Genomic DNA, 20,217 nt, shown 5'->3' with positions numbered 1-20,217 from the left:
AAGTGTTTTGGTTTGTTTTGCATACACCTGTGTCACATGCTGACGGGATGTCAGTGCTCAGATTCAAGCCTTCATTCATTGTTTTTTTTTCCGAAAATCGATATTCTTCGGATGTTGTTTTTCCTAAGAAAACAATCTAATATTGAGACTTTTATACTATCTGGTTATTAGTCCCTGATTCCAGGGTGGTGCCCTGTCAATATTAATCCTTATTAATATTGTATTGATTTTTGATAATTGATAATTATCTTTGATGATTGTTGAATTTGAATGATCAATAAGCTAGTGTTAATTTTAATTAATGTTTCATCGATGTTAGTGATTAATGATTATCTTTGATCATTGTTGATTTAAAGGATTAAAAAAAGCTAACATTGATTCTCATCAATGTTCTATTGATTTTAATAATTAATAATTATCTTTGATAATTATTAATTATTGCTTAAAACCAAACCCACTCCTAAACATAGCGCACTACATAATAATTGGTGCCCCGTGTGAGGCTTTAATGAGTTAGATTCAATTAATTAATTTAAACATTAATAACTACAGAAATAATTATTAATTATTTCTGATAGTAACACTGATCTAAACAACCAGTAAAGCCCTACACATGGTTTAAATGTTTCCACACACACTGGTGAGACAAAACTTCATTTGTTTACTTATTGCCATATCAACACTGTGTAAATAAAAAAAACTGCGGAAAAATTCAAAAAACTTTGGAAGATATCGCCAAAAGTTCATTTTAAGGTAGCAAAGTAAAAATTCACATGAGTCAATTTTCATCTCTGTTTTTACTGTTTATTTAAAATGAGGCAAACTTGGTGTCATTTTAATCTCCAATCTTAGCTAGCATCTTAGATAGTCTTAATTCTCAGATAGCCAGCAGAAGTGACCAGCCAGGTTTAAATCAAAGTTGCGCCGACGGGGCACGTTGTAACGCTGCATTACAATGTGCCCCAATTCCCAAAAACTATATGCAATTCCATGCAGTCAGATATGTAATTTACATAATTCCCCTTAATGCGTGTGTGTGTTTTGTCATCAATCCATGCATTATTTTGGTCAATGCTATGGCTTTGTTGTGTATTTATTGTCAAGTGTCAAAATTATTAAGTTAATAAATGGCTTTTATTGACATGAAAATTTAGTTTATCTTCTAGGCTTTATAATTAGATCAGATATAGTTGTTAGAGGGGGGTTTTAAGCTGTTATATGGTCTTGTTACAATGTGCCCCTTGTTACAATGTGCCCCTCTCCTGTTACAACGTGCCCCACCATTTCACTTTCTTTTTTTTTAGGTAGATTGCGAAAAATGTACATGCTGCATTCATGAAACAAGACCACATATGTGTAATAGACACGTGTGAAATTAATATGAAAAAAGAAAAATACATCGAACCTCAAGTACTTTTACACAAACTTAAGAAAACCAAAAAGTGTTAGTTTGTGCCCCAGTCTCTACTACTGTATTAATAACACTTCAAATTCTAATCACATTTTATTACACAACTAATGGGGATTTTAAGTGAATGTTAGGGATTCTTTGTATAAATGCGGGTTTTTGTGTCTCATTCTCAGCACGCAGGGTGAAGATTAAACGCGAACTGTGATGTATGTGTGCTGTCTGCGGTGCCGCGAATGTTTAGGAGGATACACTGTTAATATGTAGATTATACAAACAGCTGCTGTATATTTGGAAATGTTGCGACAGCTTCAGACTTTTCAAGCATTTGTTTGCCGCAGTCAAACGTAAAGGGATGGGATTCCCATAATAACATAATAAATTTGATAACTTCATCTCTATGTGTGCTGTTGTTGGTCATGAGATATTGTATGTCAGTGGAGAAGTACATAAATCAGCGCTGATATAAAGAGTCTGACTGAGTTAGATAAATGTTTTGTTTTTTTTTGCTATTTGTTTGTAGATGAATTATGAGTGCAAAGCGATTGAAAATACATAGGCAAAAAGGTCAATCAGAATGAAAGGATGAAAAAATATTTATTAGGCATGTTATGCCAGCAGAGAAGGCTTTGCTGGTCATGAGAAATCGCCACTGGCCATATATAAACAAATACAATTTAATACACATTTAAATTCCACAAGTGTTTAAAAAACAAGATACATATATGAAAATTTTCATTTTTGTCATATTGTCATATTCTGTATATTGCATATATCTACTGTATATAATTTACATTTTAATATCAGTAAAAACATTTATGAACAGTTTCAGCATACAAGTGTTCAGCATATATTGCCATTTTCAGATTCGTTGCCTAGAGGAGCGTGGGGCACAAACTAACACGGGGTTAGTTGTCACACACGTGATTTAAACGTTTCCACACATGCTGGTGAGACAAAACTTAATTTGTTTACTTGTTGCCATATCAACACTGTGTAGATAAAAAAAAAAATTGCGGGAAAATCCGCTCCAGCAGCGGTAATTTGCGCAAAAGCAGCGGTGACCAAGATGGCACAGCTCACGAACACCCATCGCACAACCCAGCCACAAAACACTCGGTTTATATAGGAAGGAAACACTGCGTGCCGGCGCTGCACATTAACAATCAGATCACCTGGTTACTCCACACCTGAGAGCGATTGAGAGAGAGAGAGAGAAAGAGAAAACACATGCTCTACATACACACAAACAATACGGCCGAGAAGGCAATCACGATGGGGGACATATTTAGCTTTTCTATTTCCTGGAAAAGAGCATGAGCTGCAGAAAAAACTGCTGACACTAAAAGACATTGATAACAGCCAGAACAAACATTTATCATAAATTCAAAATAACACATTCCAGCGCCGGATCGGCAATCAAAACATACACAGATCAGATGAAACAGAAACTCCAACTCAAGAACTGGAGATGTTTAAAACATGAAATGAGAAATATAGTTAACTGAAGAATGTAGTTACTTCATATACATAATGGACGAAAGTGGGATCCCTTCTAGACAGGACACACAAAAAAAAAATCTTCTCAAAGTGTTATTTTGGGAATAATTCAACAATGGAGCTTGGATGCCCTCTATTGGACATTTCTTGTAATTGCCACTCAGCATTGAATTAGAAATATGACTTTGGTTTTGTAGTATTTTTACATTTCAGTTGATATTTTTATAATATTTTATTTATATAAAAATTAAGAAGTGTTTATTAACAATAAACTTTAAAATCCAAGCATGCCAAATACCTCAAAACATGTGAATATGCACAAAAAGGAATGATGACCTTTAATGCAATGCCATGGCAACAGTATTTAAGATATCAAGAATCCCTTCAGAATTCTACATCTGCACTGACTTGATATTATTCACATTTTTTTTTTTTTTAAGTAATTCAGGTTAACATAATAGGGATATTTCAAAGTCTGTTAAAAGTGACACACTTCGTCCTGCCAGTTGGTGGCACTACGACCGTGACCCACAATAGCAACATCAATGTGATCAGCCTGCAAGGACAAACATTTGGCACAATTTTCTTGTAAACCTCACCATGCGTGCAGAAGATATGAGACATTTCCTTACTCCAATTTTTTGACATTATTTTATCGCTTCGCCATGGCAACACCATTCGATGTATCAAAAATCCTTTCAAGATTTAGCATCGTCAATGTCTTGGCATGATGTCGCCCACATTTGGTACCTGTATCATGAAATCCCTCTGAGGAGTATATCAAATTCCAGAGCATGCATTTTTCAAACAATCCAAAATGGCCAACTTCATTTTGGGCAGAGCTTATGACTGTCAGCATGCAAGTTGTCCGGCTTGATGAGATCTATATGTGTACAAAGTTTGGTGACTGTAGCTCAAAAGGGATGTGCTACAGAGCCCCCCGAACAGGCCCATGTTCTAGGTGGTGCTGCACGCCCTAATGGGCAACAACTCTGATGTGTGTGCAAACTTTCAAGAGATTTCACGCATGTTATGTATCCCAAAAGTACCGAAAACCTTGAAAATAAGAATAATGAGGGGTCCCCCTGTCACAGGGGGATGTAGGGCCCTTGCAAAATGTAGCTGGCAAACATTTGAGATGTGTCCTGAGCAGGAGTCAGAGCGCTTGGAATGTCAACAAGAAATTAGAGATTCATCAAAAGAACTTGATGAGCATGTTGATATAATTCCTGATCCATCCATTAAAAATGAAAGAAGCAATCGATTTGAATCTAGTTTGAATGTCTTGTGTAGATCAGATGCTCTCAATCTACTTAGGTCTCTGAACTCCAAACAAAAATATATTTTCTATCAAGCAAGACAGTGGTGCTTAGAGAAAGTTAGAGGTAAAAAGCCAGAGCCTTTCCATGTATTTGTTACTGGAGGTGCAGGAACAGGAAAGTCACATTTAATCAGAGCTTCATTCATTATGAAACGACCAAATTATTATCCCAAATTGCAACTGCACCAGACAAAGTTTCTGTTCTATTGACAGCACCTACTGGAATTGCTGCTTTCAACTTGGGTGCCAAGACCATCCATAGTACATTTTCAATCGGGACAGATGTAAAATTGCCTTACACACCTTTAGAAGAAAAATAAATACAAAACGTGTGGTATTTAGTGACTTGCATATACTGATTATAGATTAAATTTCTATGGTAAACCACAGCCTACTAGCCTATGTCCATGGTAGGCTTAGACAAAAAGCAGACATGACTACTCTCCATTTGGTAAAGTTAGTATAATTGCTGTGGGAGATTTTTTCTAATTGCCACCTGTGAGAGGAAAACCACTGTATTTGCAAAATGCTCCATTAGATTTGTGGAACAGCACATTTGCACTGTCAGAATTAACAATCATTGTTAGACAAAAAGACTCAGCTTTTGCAGAAATACTGATTAGATTGCGTACATGTAGCAAGATTTCCCCACTTTCACTTAATGACTTAAGTTCCAGGGAGGAGCGGCGGGAGTATTTAAGGACAGAAGACAGCAGCAGACAGGGAGAGACAGACGCACGGAGCTGTGTGTGACTGTGCCACAGTCTGTGAAAAGCAAGGCTGTTGAGTGTTGTTGAATATATAATTATATATATATATATATATATATATATATATATATATATATATATATATATATACACACACACACACACACACACAGTATTTTTTGTTTTATTGCTAACTGATTAATTTGACATTTTTGCTATAATTTGCTATAATAATTTATTGAAAAAATATGTAGATCTGAAGATATGGTAATGAAGTCATTTACCATTTTTATATATCCCTAAAATTGCTCTAAATTAAATTAACAAATGTAATTCAATGCATTAGGTGCTAAGTTGGTCTAGGTAGAGTTTAATATGAGCAGAACTCATTCAGCCTTGTAATTTTGTTGCAATTATGTGGCAATAGGTCTCAGTTTCTTTTATTGTTGCATTTTTTTCTCTGTTCTCTTTAGAAATAAATCAAGTACATTAACTTTAATCTGCATTCGTTATTCATACGCAACTGTTTAAATAGACTTTTGTGGTGAGAAGGGCGGAGCCGAGCGGTGTCTGGGCAGAGCGAGGCCGGGAAGATAAGTGGCGAATGACTTCCACCTGCGCACCACACCTGCCTCGTGTTCCAGCGAGGGGAAACTTGCCCGCGTGTCTTTAGGATTTGACACAGCTGGCTGAAAAGCAGCGTGTGTTTTTGTTTCTTTGGACGCTGAAAAGTGTTATTAAATGTCTGTGTGTTTGTCAATCTTTAAGTGTTACAACTTTAAATTATGTTGGGAAAATAAGAACATAAATTAGGTTGCACTACTGCATGTCCACCCATAGGGTTAGGGTTAGGGTTAGGGTTAGGTTTAATCATTAAAAGCAAAAATTACCAACTGGTAACCAACGAACAACTATTGTTCCTCGATGTTGACACAACATCGAAATGACGGACTGGCACTGGTCCAAAGTTACGTTGTGGCTACGAATATAGGAAATTCACTTTGCCGGTTGTCACAACATAATCAAATACATTGCCACAACAAAAGTTTGGTCATCAAATTACGGTGCAGTTAGGTACTGCAAGAAAATTTATCTAAGGTTAAAATAGATGTATAATAAATCTGCAAACGAAAAAAGACAAATGAGAATTAAATAATTAGGACTGTTGCAATATTTACATTTTCTGATATTTAAATCTGGTATATGGCTATATACAAAAAAATACAATTACTTTTGTACTATGTACTATATACTATGAGGGGTAGCAACACCAAAGCAAGCGCCCATGCATAGATCTTATGGATTAATGTACCAAGCTTCATTGCAACAAGTACTAGCTCATTAATTGGAGTCACAATCAAATTATAAATATCCATGAATTTGCGATACAACTGCATTTCCACTGGAATCACTTAGTAACAATTTTGCTACTGATTTGCCAACATAAAAAAATTTTTTTAAAAAAATCTCCAGAGTACCAATATATTGTCTGTTAAACACATCAACAAATTCTAAATGTTCCTTAGCTTGACATAAAACTGGCAATCTGGATTAACCTTCACATTATGCAGGACATTTTTTTCAAGTGTACCCATGGATAGAGAGTACATGCATATCCAATGTTATTCTGCTAATATAATCCTGTAGGCCTATCAACTTTTTAACAGCTGATATTCAATCTATTCAAGACCTATTCAATCACTCAAATAGATATTTCACATAATATGGTAATTTTATCTCTACATCTGCCACTATCAGTCTTGGGATATTGTTAGTCAGTAGATGAACACATAGATCAGCAGTTCAATCAAGAACATGACTGATTGGTCTAGTGCAGTGTCTCTCAACTGGTGGGTTGCAACCCAAATGTGGGTCATATGTCTATTCAGACTGGGTCGTGGACAGCAGGGAAAAAACAATGCCATGGTTCTCCCATTGAAGATTTTTAGGACGACTGTCTAAGTGATAGCCCATTTAGGACTACCGAGGCAAATTTAATGAAAATCTCGCATTCAGCTAAAGGCTTCTCATCCGCACTGCAATATTTTTGCGGTCCGATTAAAGCTTTCGCGCGAGTGTAATGGAACCAGCTTGCGCTCATGATCTGCTGTGCTCTCTGGCGCACGCACTCAACAACCTGGCTTCCCTTGATATTGTGGTGCACACTGCGCAGACCTCAAAACTTATGAGACCCATTTCAATTCTAGTGAGACTTTTCTAGTTTAAAGCGTTATGGAGGAAGTCAAGTCAAACCTTTCAAACAGTAGGCAGCCCAGACATGCCAAACAGCAGTCAGGAGGAAAGAGCAACACTGTGCTATGTGCTAAAAATAAAAAATAAAATAAAAAATTAATTACACCTCATCACCTTTACATAATTGTTTCACGATTTTACTTGAGTAAAAGTAACTGTTATATTTCGACAAAATGTTATAGATTCATATGAAATAATCTATAGGTAGAATCTATTAGACCTCATTTTTATTTCAACAGTGGCAGTTGTAGTTAAGTTTCAAAATGTGTTTTGGCTAGTACTTCATAAATACTATAATTTATTATTATTATTACTATTAAACTAGCTATATTGACCTAATCATGGTAATGAGGAGCCTTTCCTCCTGTGTAATATGTATGTTCTATTTGAATGATGTTTGAAATTAGGAAACAAACTGGATAATAATAGGCTCATATAAATAAATATGCTCCGTATGTGCTGTTTTATAAATGATTTCAATGTAAACGTGCGCTAGATAGATGTCTTTGACGGCTTGTTTGTTTTTTTCAATGCCATGTCAAGTTTAAAAGAGCTTAAACTGTTAAACGTCTCGAGTTGAGAAACATATGTTTTGCTCTTTTGTGGCACTGCGTGTAATTTTAGTGCAACAACAAACGCATTCAAGCATGTGAACAGCACATAACATGATTTCAAACACTGTGATGAAATTTCAAACAAATATTTTGAATATTAGCTAATATATAGGACTATGCAAGTCACGCCAGCTTCTAGGAGAATTAAAAGTAATAAACGTATTCAGAGCTGAATACTGTTGCTGATCACTTGCGGAAAAACTTGGAATAATTTCACGGCTCCCAAAAGCTGTTACATACAAAGAAAGGAATATAATAAACAGTGTTTCTTTTAACGACACAAATCAGCACAAGCGATTTGGAGCGACGTCACTGCTCCTGAAAAGTTTCATGCTATTTCTAAGGAAGATAAATAGTTACAGTGTTTCTTTTAACGACACAAACGAACCAGGCTTCTGAAAATATTGGGGGTGCTCTGTATAAAGTGGAGATGTATCGTAATTACAAATTTTTTAATAGATTAAATCATGTTTAAATTCTTTTAAAACAACGTAAAGAACAGTTTTTCATGTACAAAACATTTATTGCTTCATTTTTTTTTTTTCACATGATCTGTCACTGAAAATGACAACAAAATGCTGCACCTACAGATTAGGACATACATTGATGCAGGGATTTTTGTGTTTGCTGGGACTCAATGATATCTGCTTGCCAATTTACAGTATTAGTCTTACATATTCATTATTTATTGCTAAAGTGCAGCATAATGTATTTGCGGTGCACGGAAGTCGCGCTTGTCACCTCACGTGACCCTTAGTTTCTGTTGACCACGTGACTAGCTTTGTTGTGCTAAGTAGCATTAAGGCGTGTCCTGCTTTTTTCATTGAACGGCTCATTATCATCGCGTATATATTTGATTTGATTGCTGACGCGGAAGCGGCAGCAGAAGTGGTAGCCCTCGTGTAAAGCCCTCCTCGTGTGAAAACCTACTTGTGTAAAGACCAACGAGTCTACCTGTGCGAGTCCACCGAGCAAGGACACCGACAAACAGCCACTCAACATAGCACTTAAGTATCTTGTTATTCTGTCTCTTTTCTTATTTTCCTTCTATATACTAACATGTCTACTTCACGAATAACACATGCCTTCAAGCACATCCCTGTTATCTGTTACAGACCATTTACACGATATCGATGCAAGACCAAACGCAACCCACACAACCTACGGCCATTTTGCACCTCAGCACCTGCTCCGCTCTCTTTCTCAGTGGGACTCTGGAACTGCCAGTCAGCTGTGAACAAAGCTGACTTCATTCCAGCCTTTGCAACGCAGTCCACCCTCACCATCCTGGCACTGACAGAAACATGGATACGTCCAGAGGATACAGCAACACCTGCTGCTCTCTCCAACAACTTCTCCTTCTCTCACACCCCTCGACACACCGGTAGGGGTGGGGGAACAGGTTTGCTCATTCATAACAACTGGACTTTTTCACCACACTCTTCACTATGTAACAATACTAGTTTTGAATTCCATTCTATTACTACAATGCAACCCACAAAAATACATGTTGTTGTCATCTATTGCCCTCCAGGTCAGCTGACAAACTTTCTTGAGGAGTTGGATGTCCTGTTGTCCTCCTTACCGGAGGATGGTAGGCCACTTGTGGTTCTTGGTGATTTCAACATACACCAAGACAAGCCCCAGGGCACTGAACTGAATACTCTCCTGGCCTCATTTGACTTGGAAAAACTACACACCACAGCAACTCACAGATCGGGCAACCAGCTGGACCTCATATTTACACGTAACTGTACCAACTCAAATATTCTTGTTACTCCTTTACATGTCTCTGATCACTACTTTGTTCAATTCAACATGACCCTCCCATCTACATTAAAACAGACTCCACCTTTGGTTTCCTTTCGCCATAACCTCCATTCCCTTTCACCCTCTCGCCTTTCCACTGCTGTCTCTACCTCTCTTCCTACACAAAATGTATTTACCACGCTTAATGTAAACACTGCCACAGACACACTAAGCTCTACTTTAACAACCTGTCTAGACAACATCTGTCCTATCTCCTCTAGGCCAGCACGTTCTACACCACCCAGCCCCTGGCTGTCTGACGTCCTTCGTGAACATCGGACTGACCTCAGGGCAGCTGAGAGGAGATGGCGGAAATCTAAAGATCCAGCAGATCTAGGTAAATATCAGTCCCTGCTTGCAACTTTTTCAGATAACGTTAAATCTGCAAAAACCTCCTATTACCAGAACAAGATCAACAGCACCACAGACACTCGCAGCTTGTTTAGAACATTCAACACACTTCTCTGCCCTCCCCCTCCACCACCAGACACATCATTGACAGCAGATGTCTTCGCCACATTTTTTACTAATAAGGTTACAACCATCAGCAATACATTCTCAGCACCACACCCTGTCAAACACCTGTCTCCTGTATGCAACTCTTCTGTCTCTATGTTCTCTCCTCTGACTGACACTGAGGTCTCTAAACTCCTCCTCTCCAACCACCCCACCACCTGTTCCCTTGACCCCATTCCTTCTCACCTTCTCCAGGCCATTTCTCTGTCCATCCTACCTGCACTCACACACATAATTAACATATCTCTACTTACAGGCACTTTTCCCACTACATTTAAGCAGGCTCAAGTAACCCCGCTGCTGAAGAAACCCGCACTTAATCCCACACAAATAGAACACTACAGACCAGTCTCTCTCATCCCATTCATGGCAAAAACACTTGAAAGGGCAGTTTTCAATCAAATCTCTGCCTATCTCTCACAGAACAAGCTGCTGGATAACAATCAGTCAGGCTTCAAAAGTGGACACTCCACTGAGACTACCCTGCTGTCTGTCACTGAGTTGCTGAGACGGGCGAAAGCTGAATCCAGATCATCCATCCTGATTCTGCTGGAATTTCTGCAGCCTTTGACACAGTCAACCATCAGATCTGACTCTCTACCCTCTCCTCGCTGGGCATCACAGGAACTGTGCTTGACTGGTTTAATTCTTATCTCTCAGGTAGGTCCTTCAAGCCTGGAGAGGTGAGGTATCCAAACCACATCAGGTAGGTCCTTCAAGCCTGGAAAGGTGAGGTATCCAAGCCACATCAGCTACTTACTGGGGTACCTCATGGATCAGTGCTTGGGCCACTTCTCTTCTCTATATACACAACATCACTGGGACCCTTCATTCAGGCACATGGTTTCTCTTACCACTGCTACGCTGATGACACGCTACTCTACTTGTCTTTCCAGCCCAACGACACCACAGTGACTGCTCGAATTTCTGCCTGCCTGGCGGACATCTCAGCCTGGATGAAGGAGCACCACCTGCAACTCAACCCAGTCAAGACTGAACTCCTTGTCTTTCCAGCCAACCCTGCTGTTGAACACAACATCACCATGCAGCTGGGTGCAATTACAGTAACGCCTTCCAAATCGGTCAGAAATCTAGGGGTAACCATCGACAACAGACTAAATTTCACAGACCACATCTCAAAGACCGCAAGATCATGTAGATTTACACTCTACAATATCAGGAAGATAAGACCCTTCCTCTCTGAACATGCCACACAACTGCTTGTCCAGTCACTTGTCATAACTAGACTGGACTACTGTAACGCTCTCATTGCAGGCCTCCCTGCATGTGCAATTAGACCCCTGCAAATGATCCAGAATGCAGCAGCACACCTGGTCTTTAATGAACCAAAGACAGCACATGTTACACCACTCCTTGTCTCTCTCCACTGGCTGCCGGTTGATGCACATATCAAATTCAAGGCTCTGATGCTGGCATACAGAACAGTCACTGGGACTGCTCCAGCATACCTAAAATCATTTATGCAGAGCTACGCGCCCACTAGAAGCCTGCGGTCGGCTAAGGAACGTCGCCTTGTTGTACCAACACAAAGAGGCACCAAAACACTTTCCCGGACTTTCAGCTTCATCGTACCACGTTGGTGGAACGACCTTCCCAACTCCATCCGTGAAGCTGACTCACTCTCTGTCTTCAAAAAATTACTAAAAACACATCTTTTCCATGAGCACTTAACCAGTCATTTAAAAAAAAAAAAAAAAAAAAAAAGAAAAAAAAAACCTGTTGCACTTTATTCTGTTTTGAACACTATTATGATGCTAGTGATACTTTGTAATACAGCACTTTTCATACCACTGTCTCCTAAGATGATTCGCTTATGTTTTCCTCTCTTGTAAGTCGCTTTGGATAAAAGGGTCTGCCAAATGAATAAATGTAAATGTAAATTTAAATATTCAATTGAGCAGGTGTGTGCAGTTATTCTGGTACAGGGATCAGCCATTAAGAAGAACATGGAAGAGAGAAGATAAAACGTTCTGCATAGTAGTATCTTTTAAGCCCAGTAGTAGTAGTGCACTCATGCACTCAGTGAATGATGCAAAATTTTTTGAACTGTATACTGATGGCACCATTCTGTGATTGCTTGAAGATTTGCTGCTAAGTTTTTATCATGTGTTAGTAAAACTGAATAAAGGCCGAGTATAATTATTAATTGTTTATTTTACCATACTTCAATGCAGTGGTAATTTAGTATTAAATGTAACACTACACATCAGGAGTCTGGTTTAATAGTAAAATAAAATATTCAGAAATAATAGATTCTAAAAGCTTATTTTAATATTGGCCGGAATGTGGACCCATTTACTTGTTTTATTCTGAAAGCATTATCAACCTGTTTACACGCTCATGGGTCATGATGTGAGTCTCGTCAATGGTTTGTTTCAGGGTTTCTGCAGGTTCGAAGGAATGAAATTAAAGACTTAAGACTTTTTAAGGCCAAATAAAAGGAAAATTTAAGACCACTTCTGCAATAAAAATAAAAAAATAAAAAAAAAAACATTAATTCATTAGCTGGTAAATACAAAACCACCGATGCTACTTGGATGACTCTGGACATGTTTTTTATATTTTACTGTGCATTTGTGTTTTCTTTTTTTAAATAAGTTAATACAACATTAAAACTCTGAATGAATTCATTAAGAATGCACGTAGCTTAAATTATGTAGCCTATATTGTGACCCTTCTCTTCAGTGTCTTGCTTTCCAGCAAGACGTGATGCAATAGACCAATGCTTTGGCAATGTCACCACTTATGTAAAACGCAGAAGTGGTGGCAAAAACCATTCGTAAAAAGTAAACTTTTATCGGATTACATTGTTGAAAAATGATTCTGAGGGCTCTCGTTGACTGCTGTGGCTTCAAGCCATCAACAGAGCTGACTGGACTGAGGAGATCATTTCAACTCACAAATTTGCAGCAAAAATGTATAGCGAACATGATTACATGTTTGTTATTAACTCATTTCATTATAGTACTTTTATCAGTGGGCTTTCTGCCACCACTTACTGCGCATGCACTGACATTTTTGTAAACAAGAAGATTAGTCTATAGACCTTATTCACAGTAGTGCCATGTTTGATTTTTAATGTGAATGGATATGAAGGGATAGACTTACAGTCTCTTCAATGGCATGCACGGTATAAAGCTGTAAAAAGCTGCTAAATCCCATCTGATTTTCCACAACTAATGTTGTCTGGAGTTTTTTGTCTACTGAGTGTCCTTGAAAAGAAATGTATCCAATGTTTTGTCTTCGGAATGATCCAAAAACACTTTAAACTGCAGTACAGCCGATTGAAAAGACTGTACGTCTATCCCTCACAGCCTCGTTGTCATTCTAATCAAAAATTAAATATGGCACTGCTGTGAATAAGGTCTAGCATGTGCTGAAGAACATTTATATATTTTTTTTTTCTTGGCTGATACCTTTAATAAATACTTTAACAGGTAGTTAAAGGGCAGTTCATTTAAAAATCTGTCATCACTGCTCACCCTTGAGTCTGTATGAATTTTTATCTGCCGTAGAACAAAAAAGGAGCTGTTAAAGGAATAGTTCACCCAAAAATGAAAATTTGCTGACAATGTACTCACCCTCAGGCCATCCAAGATTTATCCGAGTTTCTTTCTTCATCAAAACAGAATTGAAGACTTTTAGGATTTCCTTTCAGGCCTCCTCCTCTAAACAATGCAAGTGAATGTCCTCCATTTTTTGACAGTCCAAAATGCATATATAGGGTGCATCAAAATAATCCAGTCGACTCCAGTCGACAAATAAAGTTCTTCTGAATGCAAACGATTGATTATTTTTAGAAACAAAACAATACTTATATACTTTTTAACTATAAACGTTCGCTTCCATACATCTCTGTGATGTGCACTCATGACAGGGATGACGTAAGCTTGTTGGTAAGGTCACGCGTCACGTGGAGGAGTCATCAGGAAGCGCGTCATTGTTTACAAGAGAAACTTGTGCCGTTCACAAACCAAAACAGTCCAAAACAATTTCAAAACAATATAAAATAAAATAAAAAATCCAAATAATAATAATTAAAAAGACTCCTCCTCCACGTGACGCGTGACCTTACCAATGAGCTTATATACAGTGGATATACATCATGATGTCGCCGCAGATGACCGCCTCAGTGTGGAGCGCTTCTATTGTTTTGTTGTTTTTGTTTGTTTGGTCTGTGTTTAGTAATCTTTTTTCAGTCAGTTTTATCTGAGACGAACTGCTGAACATTTGACAGCACATACCAGTCAATCTTTTCCCGGATTCTGAATATTCGGATGTTTTGTTTGACATTATAGTCGGAGGCGCGGCTGTATTGTTTAAACGCGCTATGAGACGCAGGCGAGGGAGACGAGCAGGCGCGCTGGTCAAACTCTGTCGGCGGGGCTTTCGAACAACGCTGCTGAGCATTCATCTAGCGAATCTCCGCTCTCTCCCTAACAAAACGGACGAACTATATCTCCTCACCCGCACAAACAAGGACTTTTCAAACTCTGCTGCCTTGTACTTCACAGAAACCTGGCTGAGTGAAGCCATTCTGCACAGCGCGTAACATCTGCCGGGCTTTCAGCTGTTCAGAGCAGATAGCATCATGGAGTTAACGGAGAAAACGAGAGGAAGGTTGGTGTACAGATGTAACTACGTTAAAGAGGATGTGCTGTCCTAATTTGGAAGCGCTCTTTATTAACGGTAAGCCTTTCTACTCGCCGCGGGAGTTTTCCTCGTTTATTTTGGTAAGTGTGTATATCGCGCCAAACACTTGTTTGAATGCCACGCTGCAACAGCTGGCTGATCAAATCACAGACAGGGAACAACAATACCCGGACTCAGTTATTATTATTCTTGGGGATTTTAACAAAGCAAACCTTACACGTGAACTGCCCAAATACAAACAGCACATTACATGCCCCACCAGAGACAGAAATAGAGTGCATCCGGAAAGTATTCACAGCGCTCCACTTTTTCCACGTTTTGTTATGTTACAGCCTTATTCCAAAATGGATTAAATTCATTACTTTCCTCAAAATTCTACAAACAATACCCCATAATGACAACGTGAAAGAAGTTTGTTTGAAATCTTTACAAATTTATTAAAAATAAAAAAATGAAAAAAATCACATGTACATAAGTATTCACAGCCTTTGCTCAATACATTGTTGAAGCACCTTTGGCACCAATTACAGCCTCAAGTCTTTTTGAGTATGATGCTACAAGCTTGGCACACCTATTTTTGGGCAGTTTCTCCCATTCTGCTTTGCAGGAACTCTCAAAATCCATCAGGTTGGATGGGGAGCGTCGGTGCACAGCCATTTTCAGATCTCTTCAGAGATGTTCAATCAGGTTCAAGTCTGGGCTCTGGCTGGGCCACTCAAGGACATTCATAGAGTTGTCCCGGAGCCACTCCTTTGTTATCTTGGCTGTGTGCTTAGGGTCATTGTCCTGTTGGAAGATGAACCTTCACCCCAGTCTGAGGTCCAGAGCGCTCTGGAGCAGGTTTTCATCAAGGATGTCTCTGTACATTGCTGCATTCATCTTTCCCTCGATCCTGACTAGTCTCCCAGTTCCTGCCACTGAAAAACATCCCCACAGCATGATGCTGCCACCACCATGCTTCACTGTAGGGATGGTATTGGCCAGGTGATGAGCGGTGCCTGGTTTCCTCCAGATATGACGTTTGCCATTCAGGCCAAAGAGTTCAATATTTGTTTCTCATGGTCTGAGAGTCCTTCAGGTGCCTTTTGGCAAACTCCAGGTGGGCTGTCATGTGTCTTTTACTGAGGAGTGGCTTCCGTCTGGCCACTCTACCATACAGGCCTGATTGGTGGAGTGCTGCAGAGATGGTTGTTCTTCTGGAAGGTTCTCCTCTCTCCACAGAGAAATGCTGGAGCTCTGTCAGAGTGACCATCGGGTTCTTGGTCACCTCCCTGAATAAGGCCCTTCTCCCCCGATCGCTCAGTTTGGCCAGGCGGCCAGCTCTAGGAAGAGTCCTGGTGGTTCCAAACTTCTTCCATTTACGGATTGTAGGGCTTTACTGATTGTTTAGATCAGTGTTACTATCAGAAATAATAATTATTTCTGTAGTTATTAATTAATATTTAAATTAATTAATTGGATCTAACTCATTAAAACCTCATATGGGACTCCAGTAAATGTAGTGTGCTACGTTTAGGAGCAAGTTTGGTTATTAGCAATAATTAATAATTATCAAAGATAGTTATTAATTATTCAAATCAATAGAACATTGATTAGAATCAATGTTAGTTTTTTTAAATCCTTTAAATCAACAGTTATCAAAGATAATCGTTAATTGCTAACATCGATGAAACATTAATTAAAATTAACATTAGCTTATTGATCATTCAAATTCAATCAAAGATAATTATCAATTATCAAAAATCAATAGAATATTAATAAGGATTAACACTGACGGGGCACCACCCTGAAATCAGGGACTAATAACCGAATAGTAAAACAGTCTCAATATTAGATTGTTTTCTTAGGAAAATCGACATCCAAAGAATATCGATTTTCGGGAAAAAAAAAACAATGAATGAAGGTTTGAATCCGAGCACTGAAATCCCGTCAGCATGACACAGGTGTATGCAAAACAAACCAAAACACTTCTCTTTGTAATATAAACAAAGTTTATTTATACAGTAATATCAATTAATAATTAATACAATGCAGTCAATAAACTTCCGACTTACAACTACAAACTAAACAGTGATATGATTAGATATGGAAATAAAAATAATCCTATAACACATAAGGTGTGTGTGACAGTGTGTGTGTGTGTGTCAGTGTGGTTAGTGAGAGAGAGAGAGAGAGAGAGAGATTATTAAGTGACAGCCCGAAAGCTTATTTCGCTATAGCTGGAGAGAAAACATCTGTGTTCATCACTCAGAGACGCGGTTTTACGAGCGGGGCTCGTAAAAGTCCTGCGTTATTTGACTCTAATGGATTAATAACGTAGCCTGTATGGCTACAGTTTCTGTCTCACCCGCGATGGCGAAAATGCACAACAATCCAATTTGGTTGGACCACAATACAGCAAAACAAATTTGTGATAATTAATACCCTGAGTATTAATAATGAGCGGACATGGCGGTCCGTAAACTGTACAAGCAAAAACCTTGAAACACAAGAATAACACACTATAATATTCTATCTCTGCCCAGACGTAACCTCTTACTTGAATTGCATGAGGACACAGGTAGAATGTGTTTTCCTCCGTCCTTTAACTGTGACCCGGTTCCTTGAGGCTCGGGTGATGACGGGAGGCCGTTTCCTCGCTCTGTCGGCGGGCGGTACGGCTGTTGATTCTCGGCGGGCTGGCGGAGAACTCAGAAATGTCGACTTGATTGAAGATGGAAGAGAAATCTTTAATCTCTTCACTTCTGTAGGCAAACGGATGAAGATGCGAATTGCTCGTCGGTCTCCTTCGGATCCGTTAGAGTGTTTGGTTGAACACAGAGTAATCTCAACTCATCCAGCGAGATGGAGATTGTGTGGCTACAGTTTCAAGTCGGACATTACTTCCTTATGCCACGAGGTTGCACCGGAGAGCAGCAAAAGCTACGTCTTTATTCGGTGAACGAAGTCGCTGGAAGTGAATTCTGGAAGCATTTCAGAATTATTTGAACTCCTGATGATGTCATGTTTGAGGGACGTTCTGTTGTGTGCCTCATCCAATAGGAGTTGAGAGATCGATCCTTTAGTGAGCAAGGCGTCATGGATCTGTAGTCTGTTTTGGACTCCCTTTGTTTGATTTTGGCACGATTTTTATCAGTAAAATTTACGACTTAGAAGGTGGGGGCTTGAGTTATGTTTTTATGACTGTTAGGCCTGCCTTTGTCTTCTATCTGAATACATGAGGCCCAACAGGATGATGGAGGCCACTGTGCTCATTGGGACCTTCAATGCTGCAGAAATTTTTCTGTACCCTTCCCCAGATCTGTGCCTCGATATAATCCTGTCTAAGAGGTCTACAGACAATTCCTTGGACTTCATGGCTTGGTTTGTGCTCTGACGTGCACTGTTAACTGTGGGACCTTATATAGACAGGTGTGTGCCTTTACAAGTCATGTCCAATCAACTGAATTTACCACAGGTGGACTCCAATCAAGTTGTAGAAACATCTCCAGGATGATCAGTGGAAACAGAATGCACCTGAGCTCAATTTTGTCATGGCAAAGGCTGTGTATACTTATGTACATGTGATTATTTCGTTTTTTATTTTTAATAAATTTGCAAAGATTGCAAACAAACTTCTTTCACATTGTCATTATGGGGTATTGTTTGTAGAATTTTGAGGAAAATAATGAATTTAATCCATTTTGGAATAAGGCTGTAACATAACAAAATGTGGAAAAATACTGTAAATACTTTCTGGATGCACTGTATATTGGATCACTGCTACACAACAATAAAGGATGCATATCGCTCTGTTCCTAGAGCAGCTTTGGGACTATCTGATCACTGTCTGGTTCATCTTCTTCCAACCTACAGACAGAAATTAAAATCTGCTAAACCTGTATTAAGGTCTGTAAAGAAATGGACCAACGAAGCAGAGCTGGAACTACAAGCCTGCTTTGACTGCACTGACTGGAGTGTTTTTGAGGCTGCAGACACCAATCTGGACGAGCTCACAGATACTGTTACATCATATATCAGTTTTTGTGAGGATATGTGCATTCCTACTAGGACTTATTTAACATTTAACAATGACAAACCATGGTTTACAGCAGAACTCAGGCAGCTTTGTCAGGCCAAAGAGGATGCTTACAGAGTTGGGGATAAAGTATTGAACAATCAGGCCAGGAACACACTGAATAAGGGAATCAGAGTGGCTAAAAGAAGATACTCTGATAAGCTGAAAAACAAGTTTTCAGTTAACGACCCTGCATCAGTGTGGAGTGGCATGAAACAACTTACGAATTACAGGACTTCTGCCCCCAACCCTGTGGCGGACCAACAACTGGCTGATGACCTGAATGTGTTCTACTGTAGATCTGAAAGTCCCAATCTCACACCCCACACCCACTCTGACCTTCACTTCACACAAACACCAACACCTCCTGCAACCCCTCTCCTCCCCCCTCCTGCTACTCAACTTGCACTTAAGATCTGTGATGATGATGTGAGCCACGTCTTTCGACAACAAAGGATAAGGAAAGCACAGGGCCCAGATGGCGTTTCACCTGCATGTCTTAGATCCTGTGCTAACCAGCTGGCCCCCATCTTCACACAGATCTTCAATCGATCACTGGAGCAGTGTGAAGTCCCATGCTGCTTCAAACGTTCCACTATCATCCCCATCCCAAAGAAACCAAAAATCACAGGACTTAATGACTACAGACCTGTCACCCTGACGTCTGTGGTCATGAAATCATTTGAGAGACTGGTGTTGGCCCACCTGAAGAACATAACTGGACCCTTTCTAGATCCCCTACAATTTGCTTATCGAGCAAACAGGTCTGTGGATGATGCAGTCAACATGGGATTGCATCATATCCTGAAACATCTGGACAGACCAGGGACATATGCAAGGATCCTTTTTGTGGACTTCAGTTCGGCTTTCATCATCATCATCCCATCTACACTCCAGAATAAATTACACCAACTCTCTGTTCCCATGTCTATCTGTCAGTGGATTACCAGCTTTCTGACGGACAGGCAGCAGCTTGTGAGACAGGGGAAACTCACTTCCAGCACCTGTACAATCAGCACTGGTGCCCCCCAGAGATGTGTGCTCTCCCCACTACTCTTCTCCCTCTACACCAATGACTGCATCGCCAAGGACTCCTCTGTCAAGCTCCTGAAGTTTGCAGACGACACCACTGTCATCGGCCTCATCCGAGATGATGATGAGTCTGCATACAGAAGGAAGGTTAAACAGCTAGCTGTCTGGTGCAGTCAAAACAACCTTGAGCTGAACATACTCAAAACGGTGGAGATGATTGTGAACTTTAGGAGGAACACCACAACACTGACCCCCCTCACCATTATAAACAGCACTGTGGCAGCAGTGGAGTCATTCAGGTTCCTGGGCATTACCATCTCACA

The 20,217-nt window shown here is 39.5% G+C and overlaps 1 protein-coding gene and 1 long non-coding RNA gene across 2 annotated transcripts in view; both read right to left on the bottom strand.

Moving 5' to 3' along the window:
* Nucleotides 1-20,217, bottom strand: part of LOC127421071 (NEDD8-conjugating enzyme Ubc12) — a 162,884-nt gene that overhangs the window by 13,818 nt on the left and 128,849 nt on the right. The gene's annotated exons all lie outside the window — the stretch shown is intronic.
* On the bottom strand, nucleotides 1,987-20,152 carry LOC127421076 (uncharacterized). Its single transcript, XR_007893927.1, has 2 exons — nucleotides 19,858-20,152; nucleotides 1,987-2,598 (listed from the first exon to the last, which is right to left on the bottom strand). It is a non-coding gene; the product is annotated as an uncharacterized LOC127421076 (long non-coding RNA).

The sequence above is a fragment of the Myxocyprinus asiaticus genome, chromosome 30, assembly GCF_019703515.2.
Source record: "Myxocyprinus asiaticus isolate MX2 ecotype Aquarium Trade chromosome 30, UBuf_Myxa_2, whole genome shotgun sequence".
Lineage (NCBI taxonomy): Eukaryota > Metazoa > Chordata > Actinopteri > Cypriniformes > Catostomidae > Myxocyprinus > Myxocyprinus asiaticus.
Note: the sequence above shows the minus strand (reverse complement) of the source record. Positions and strands in the feature narration are given on the sequence as shown.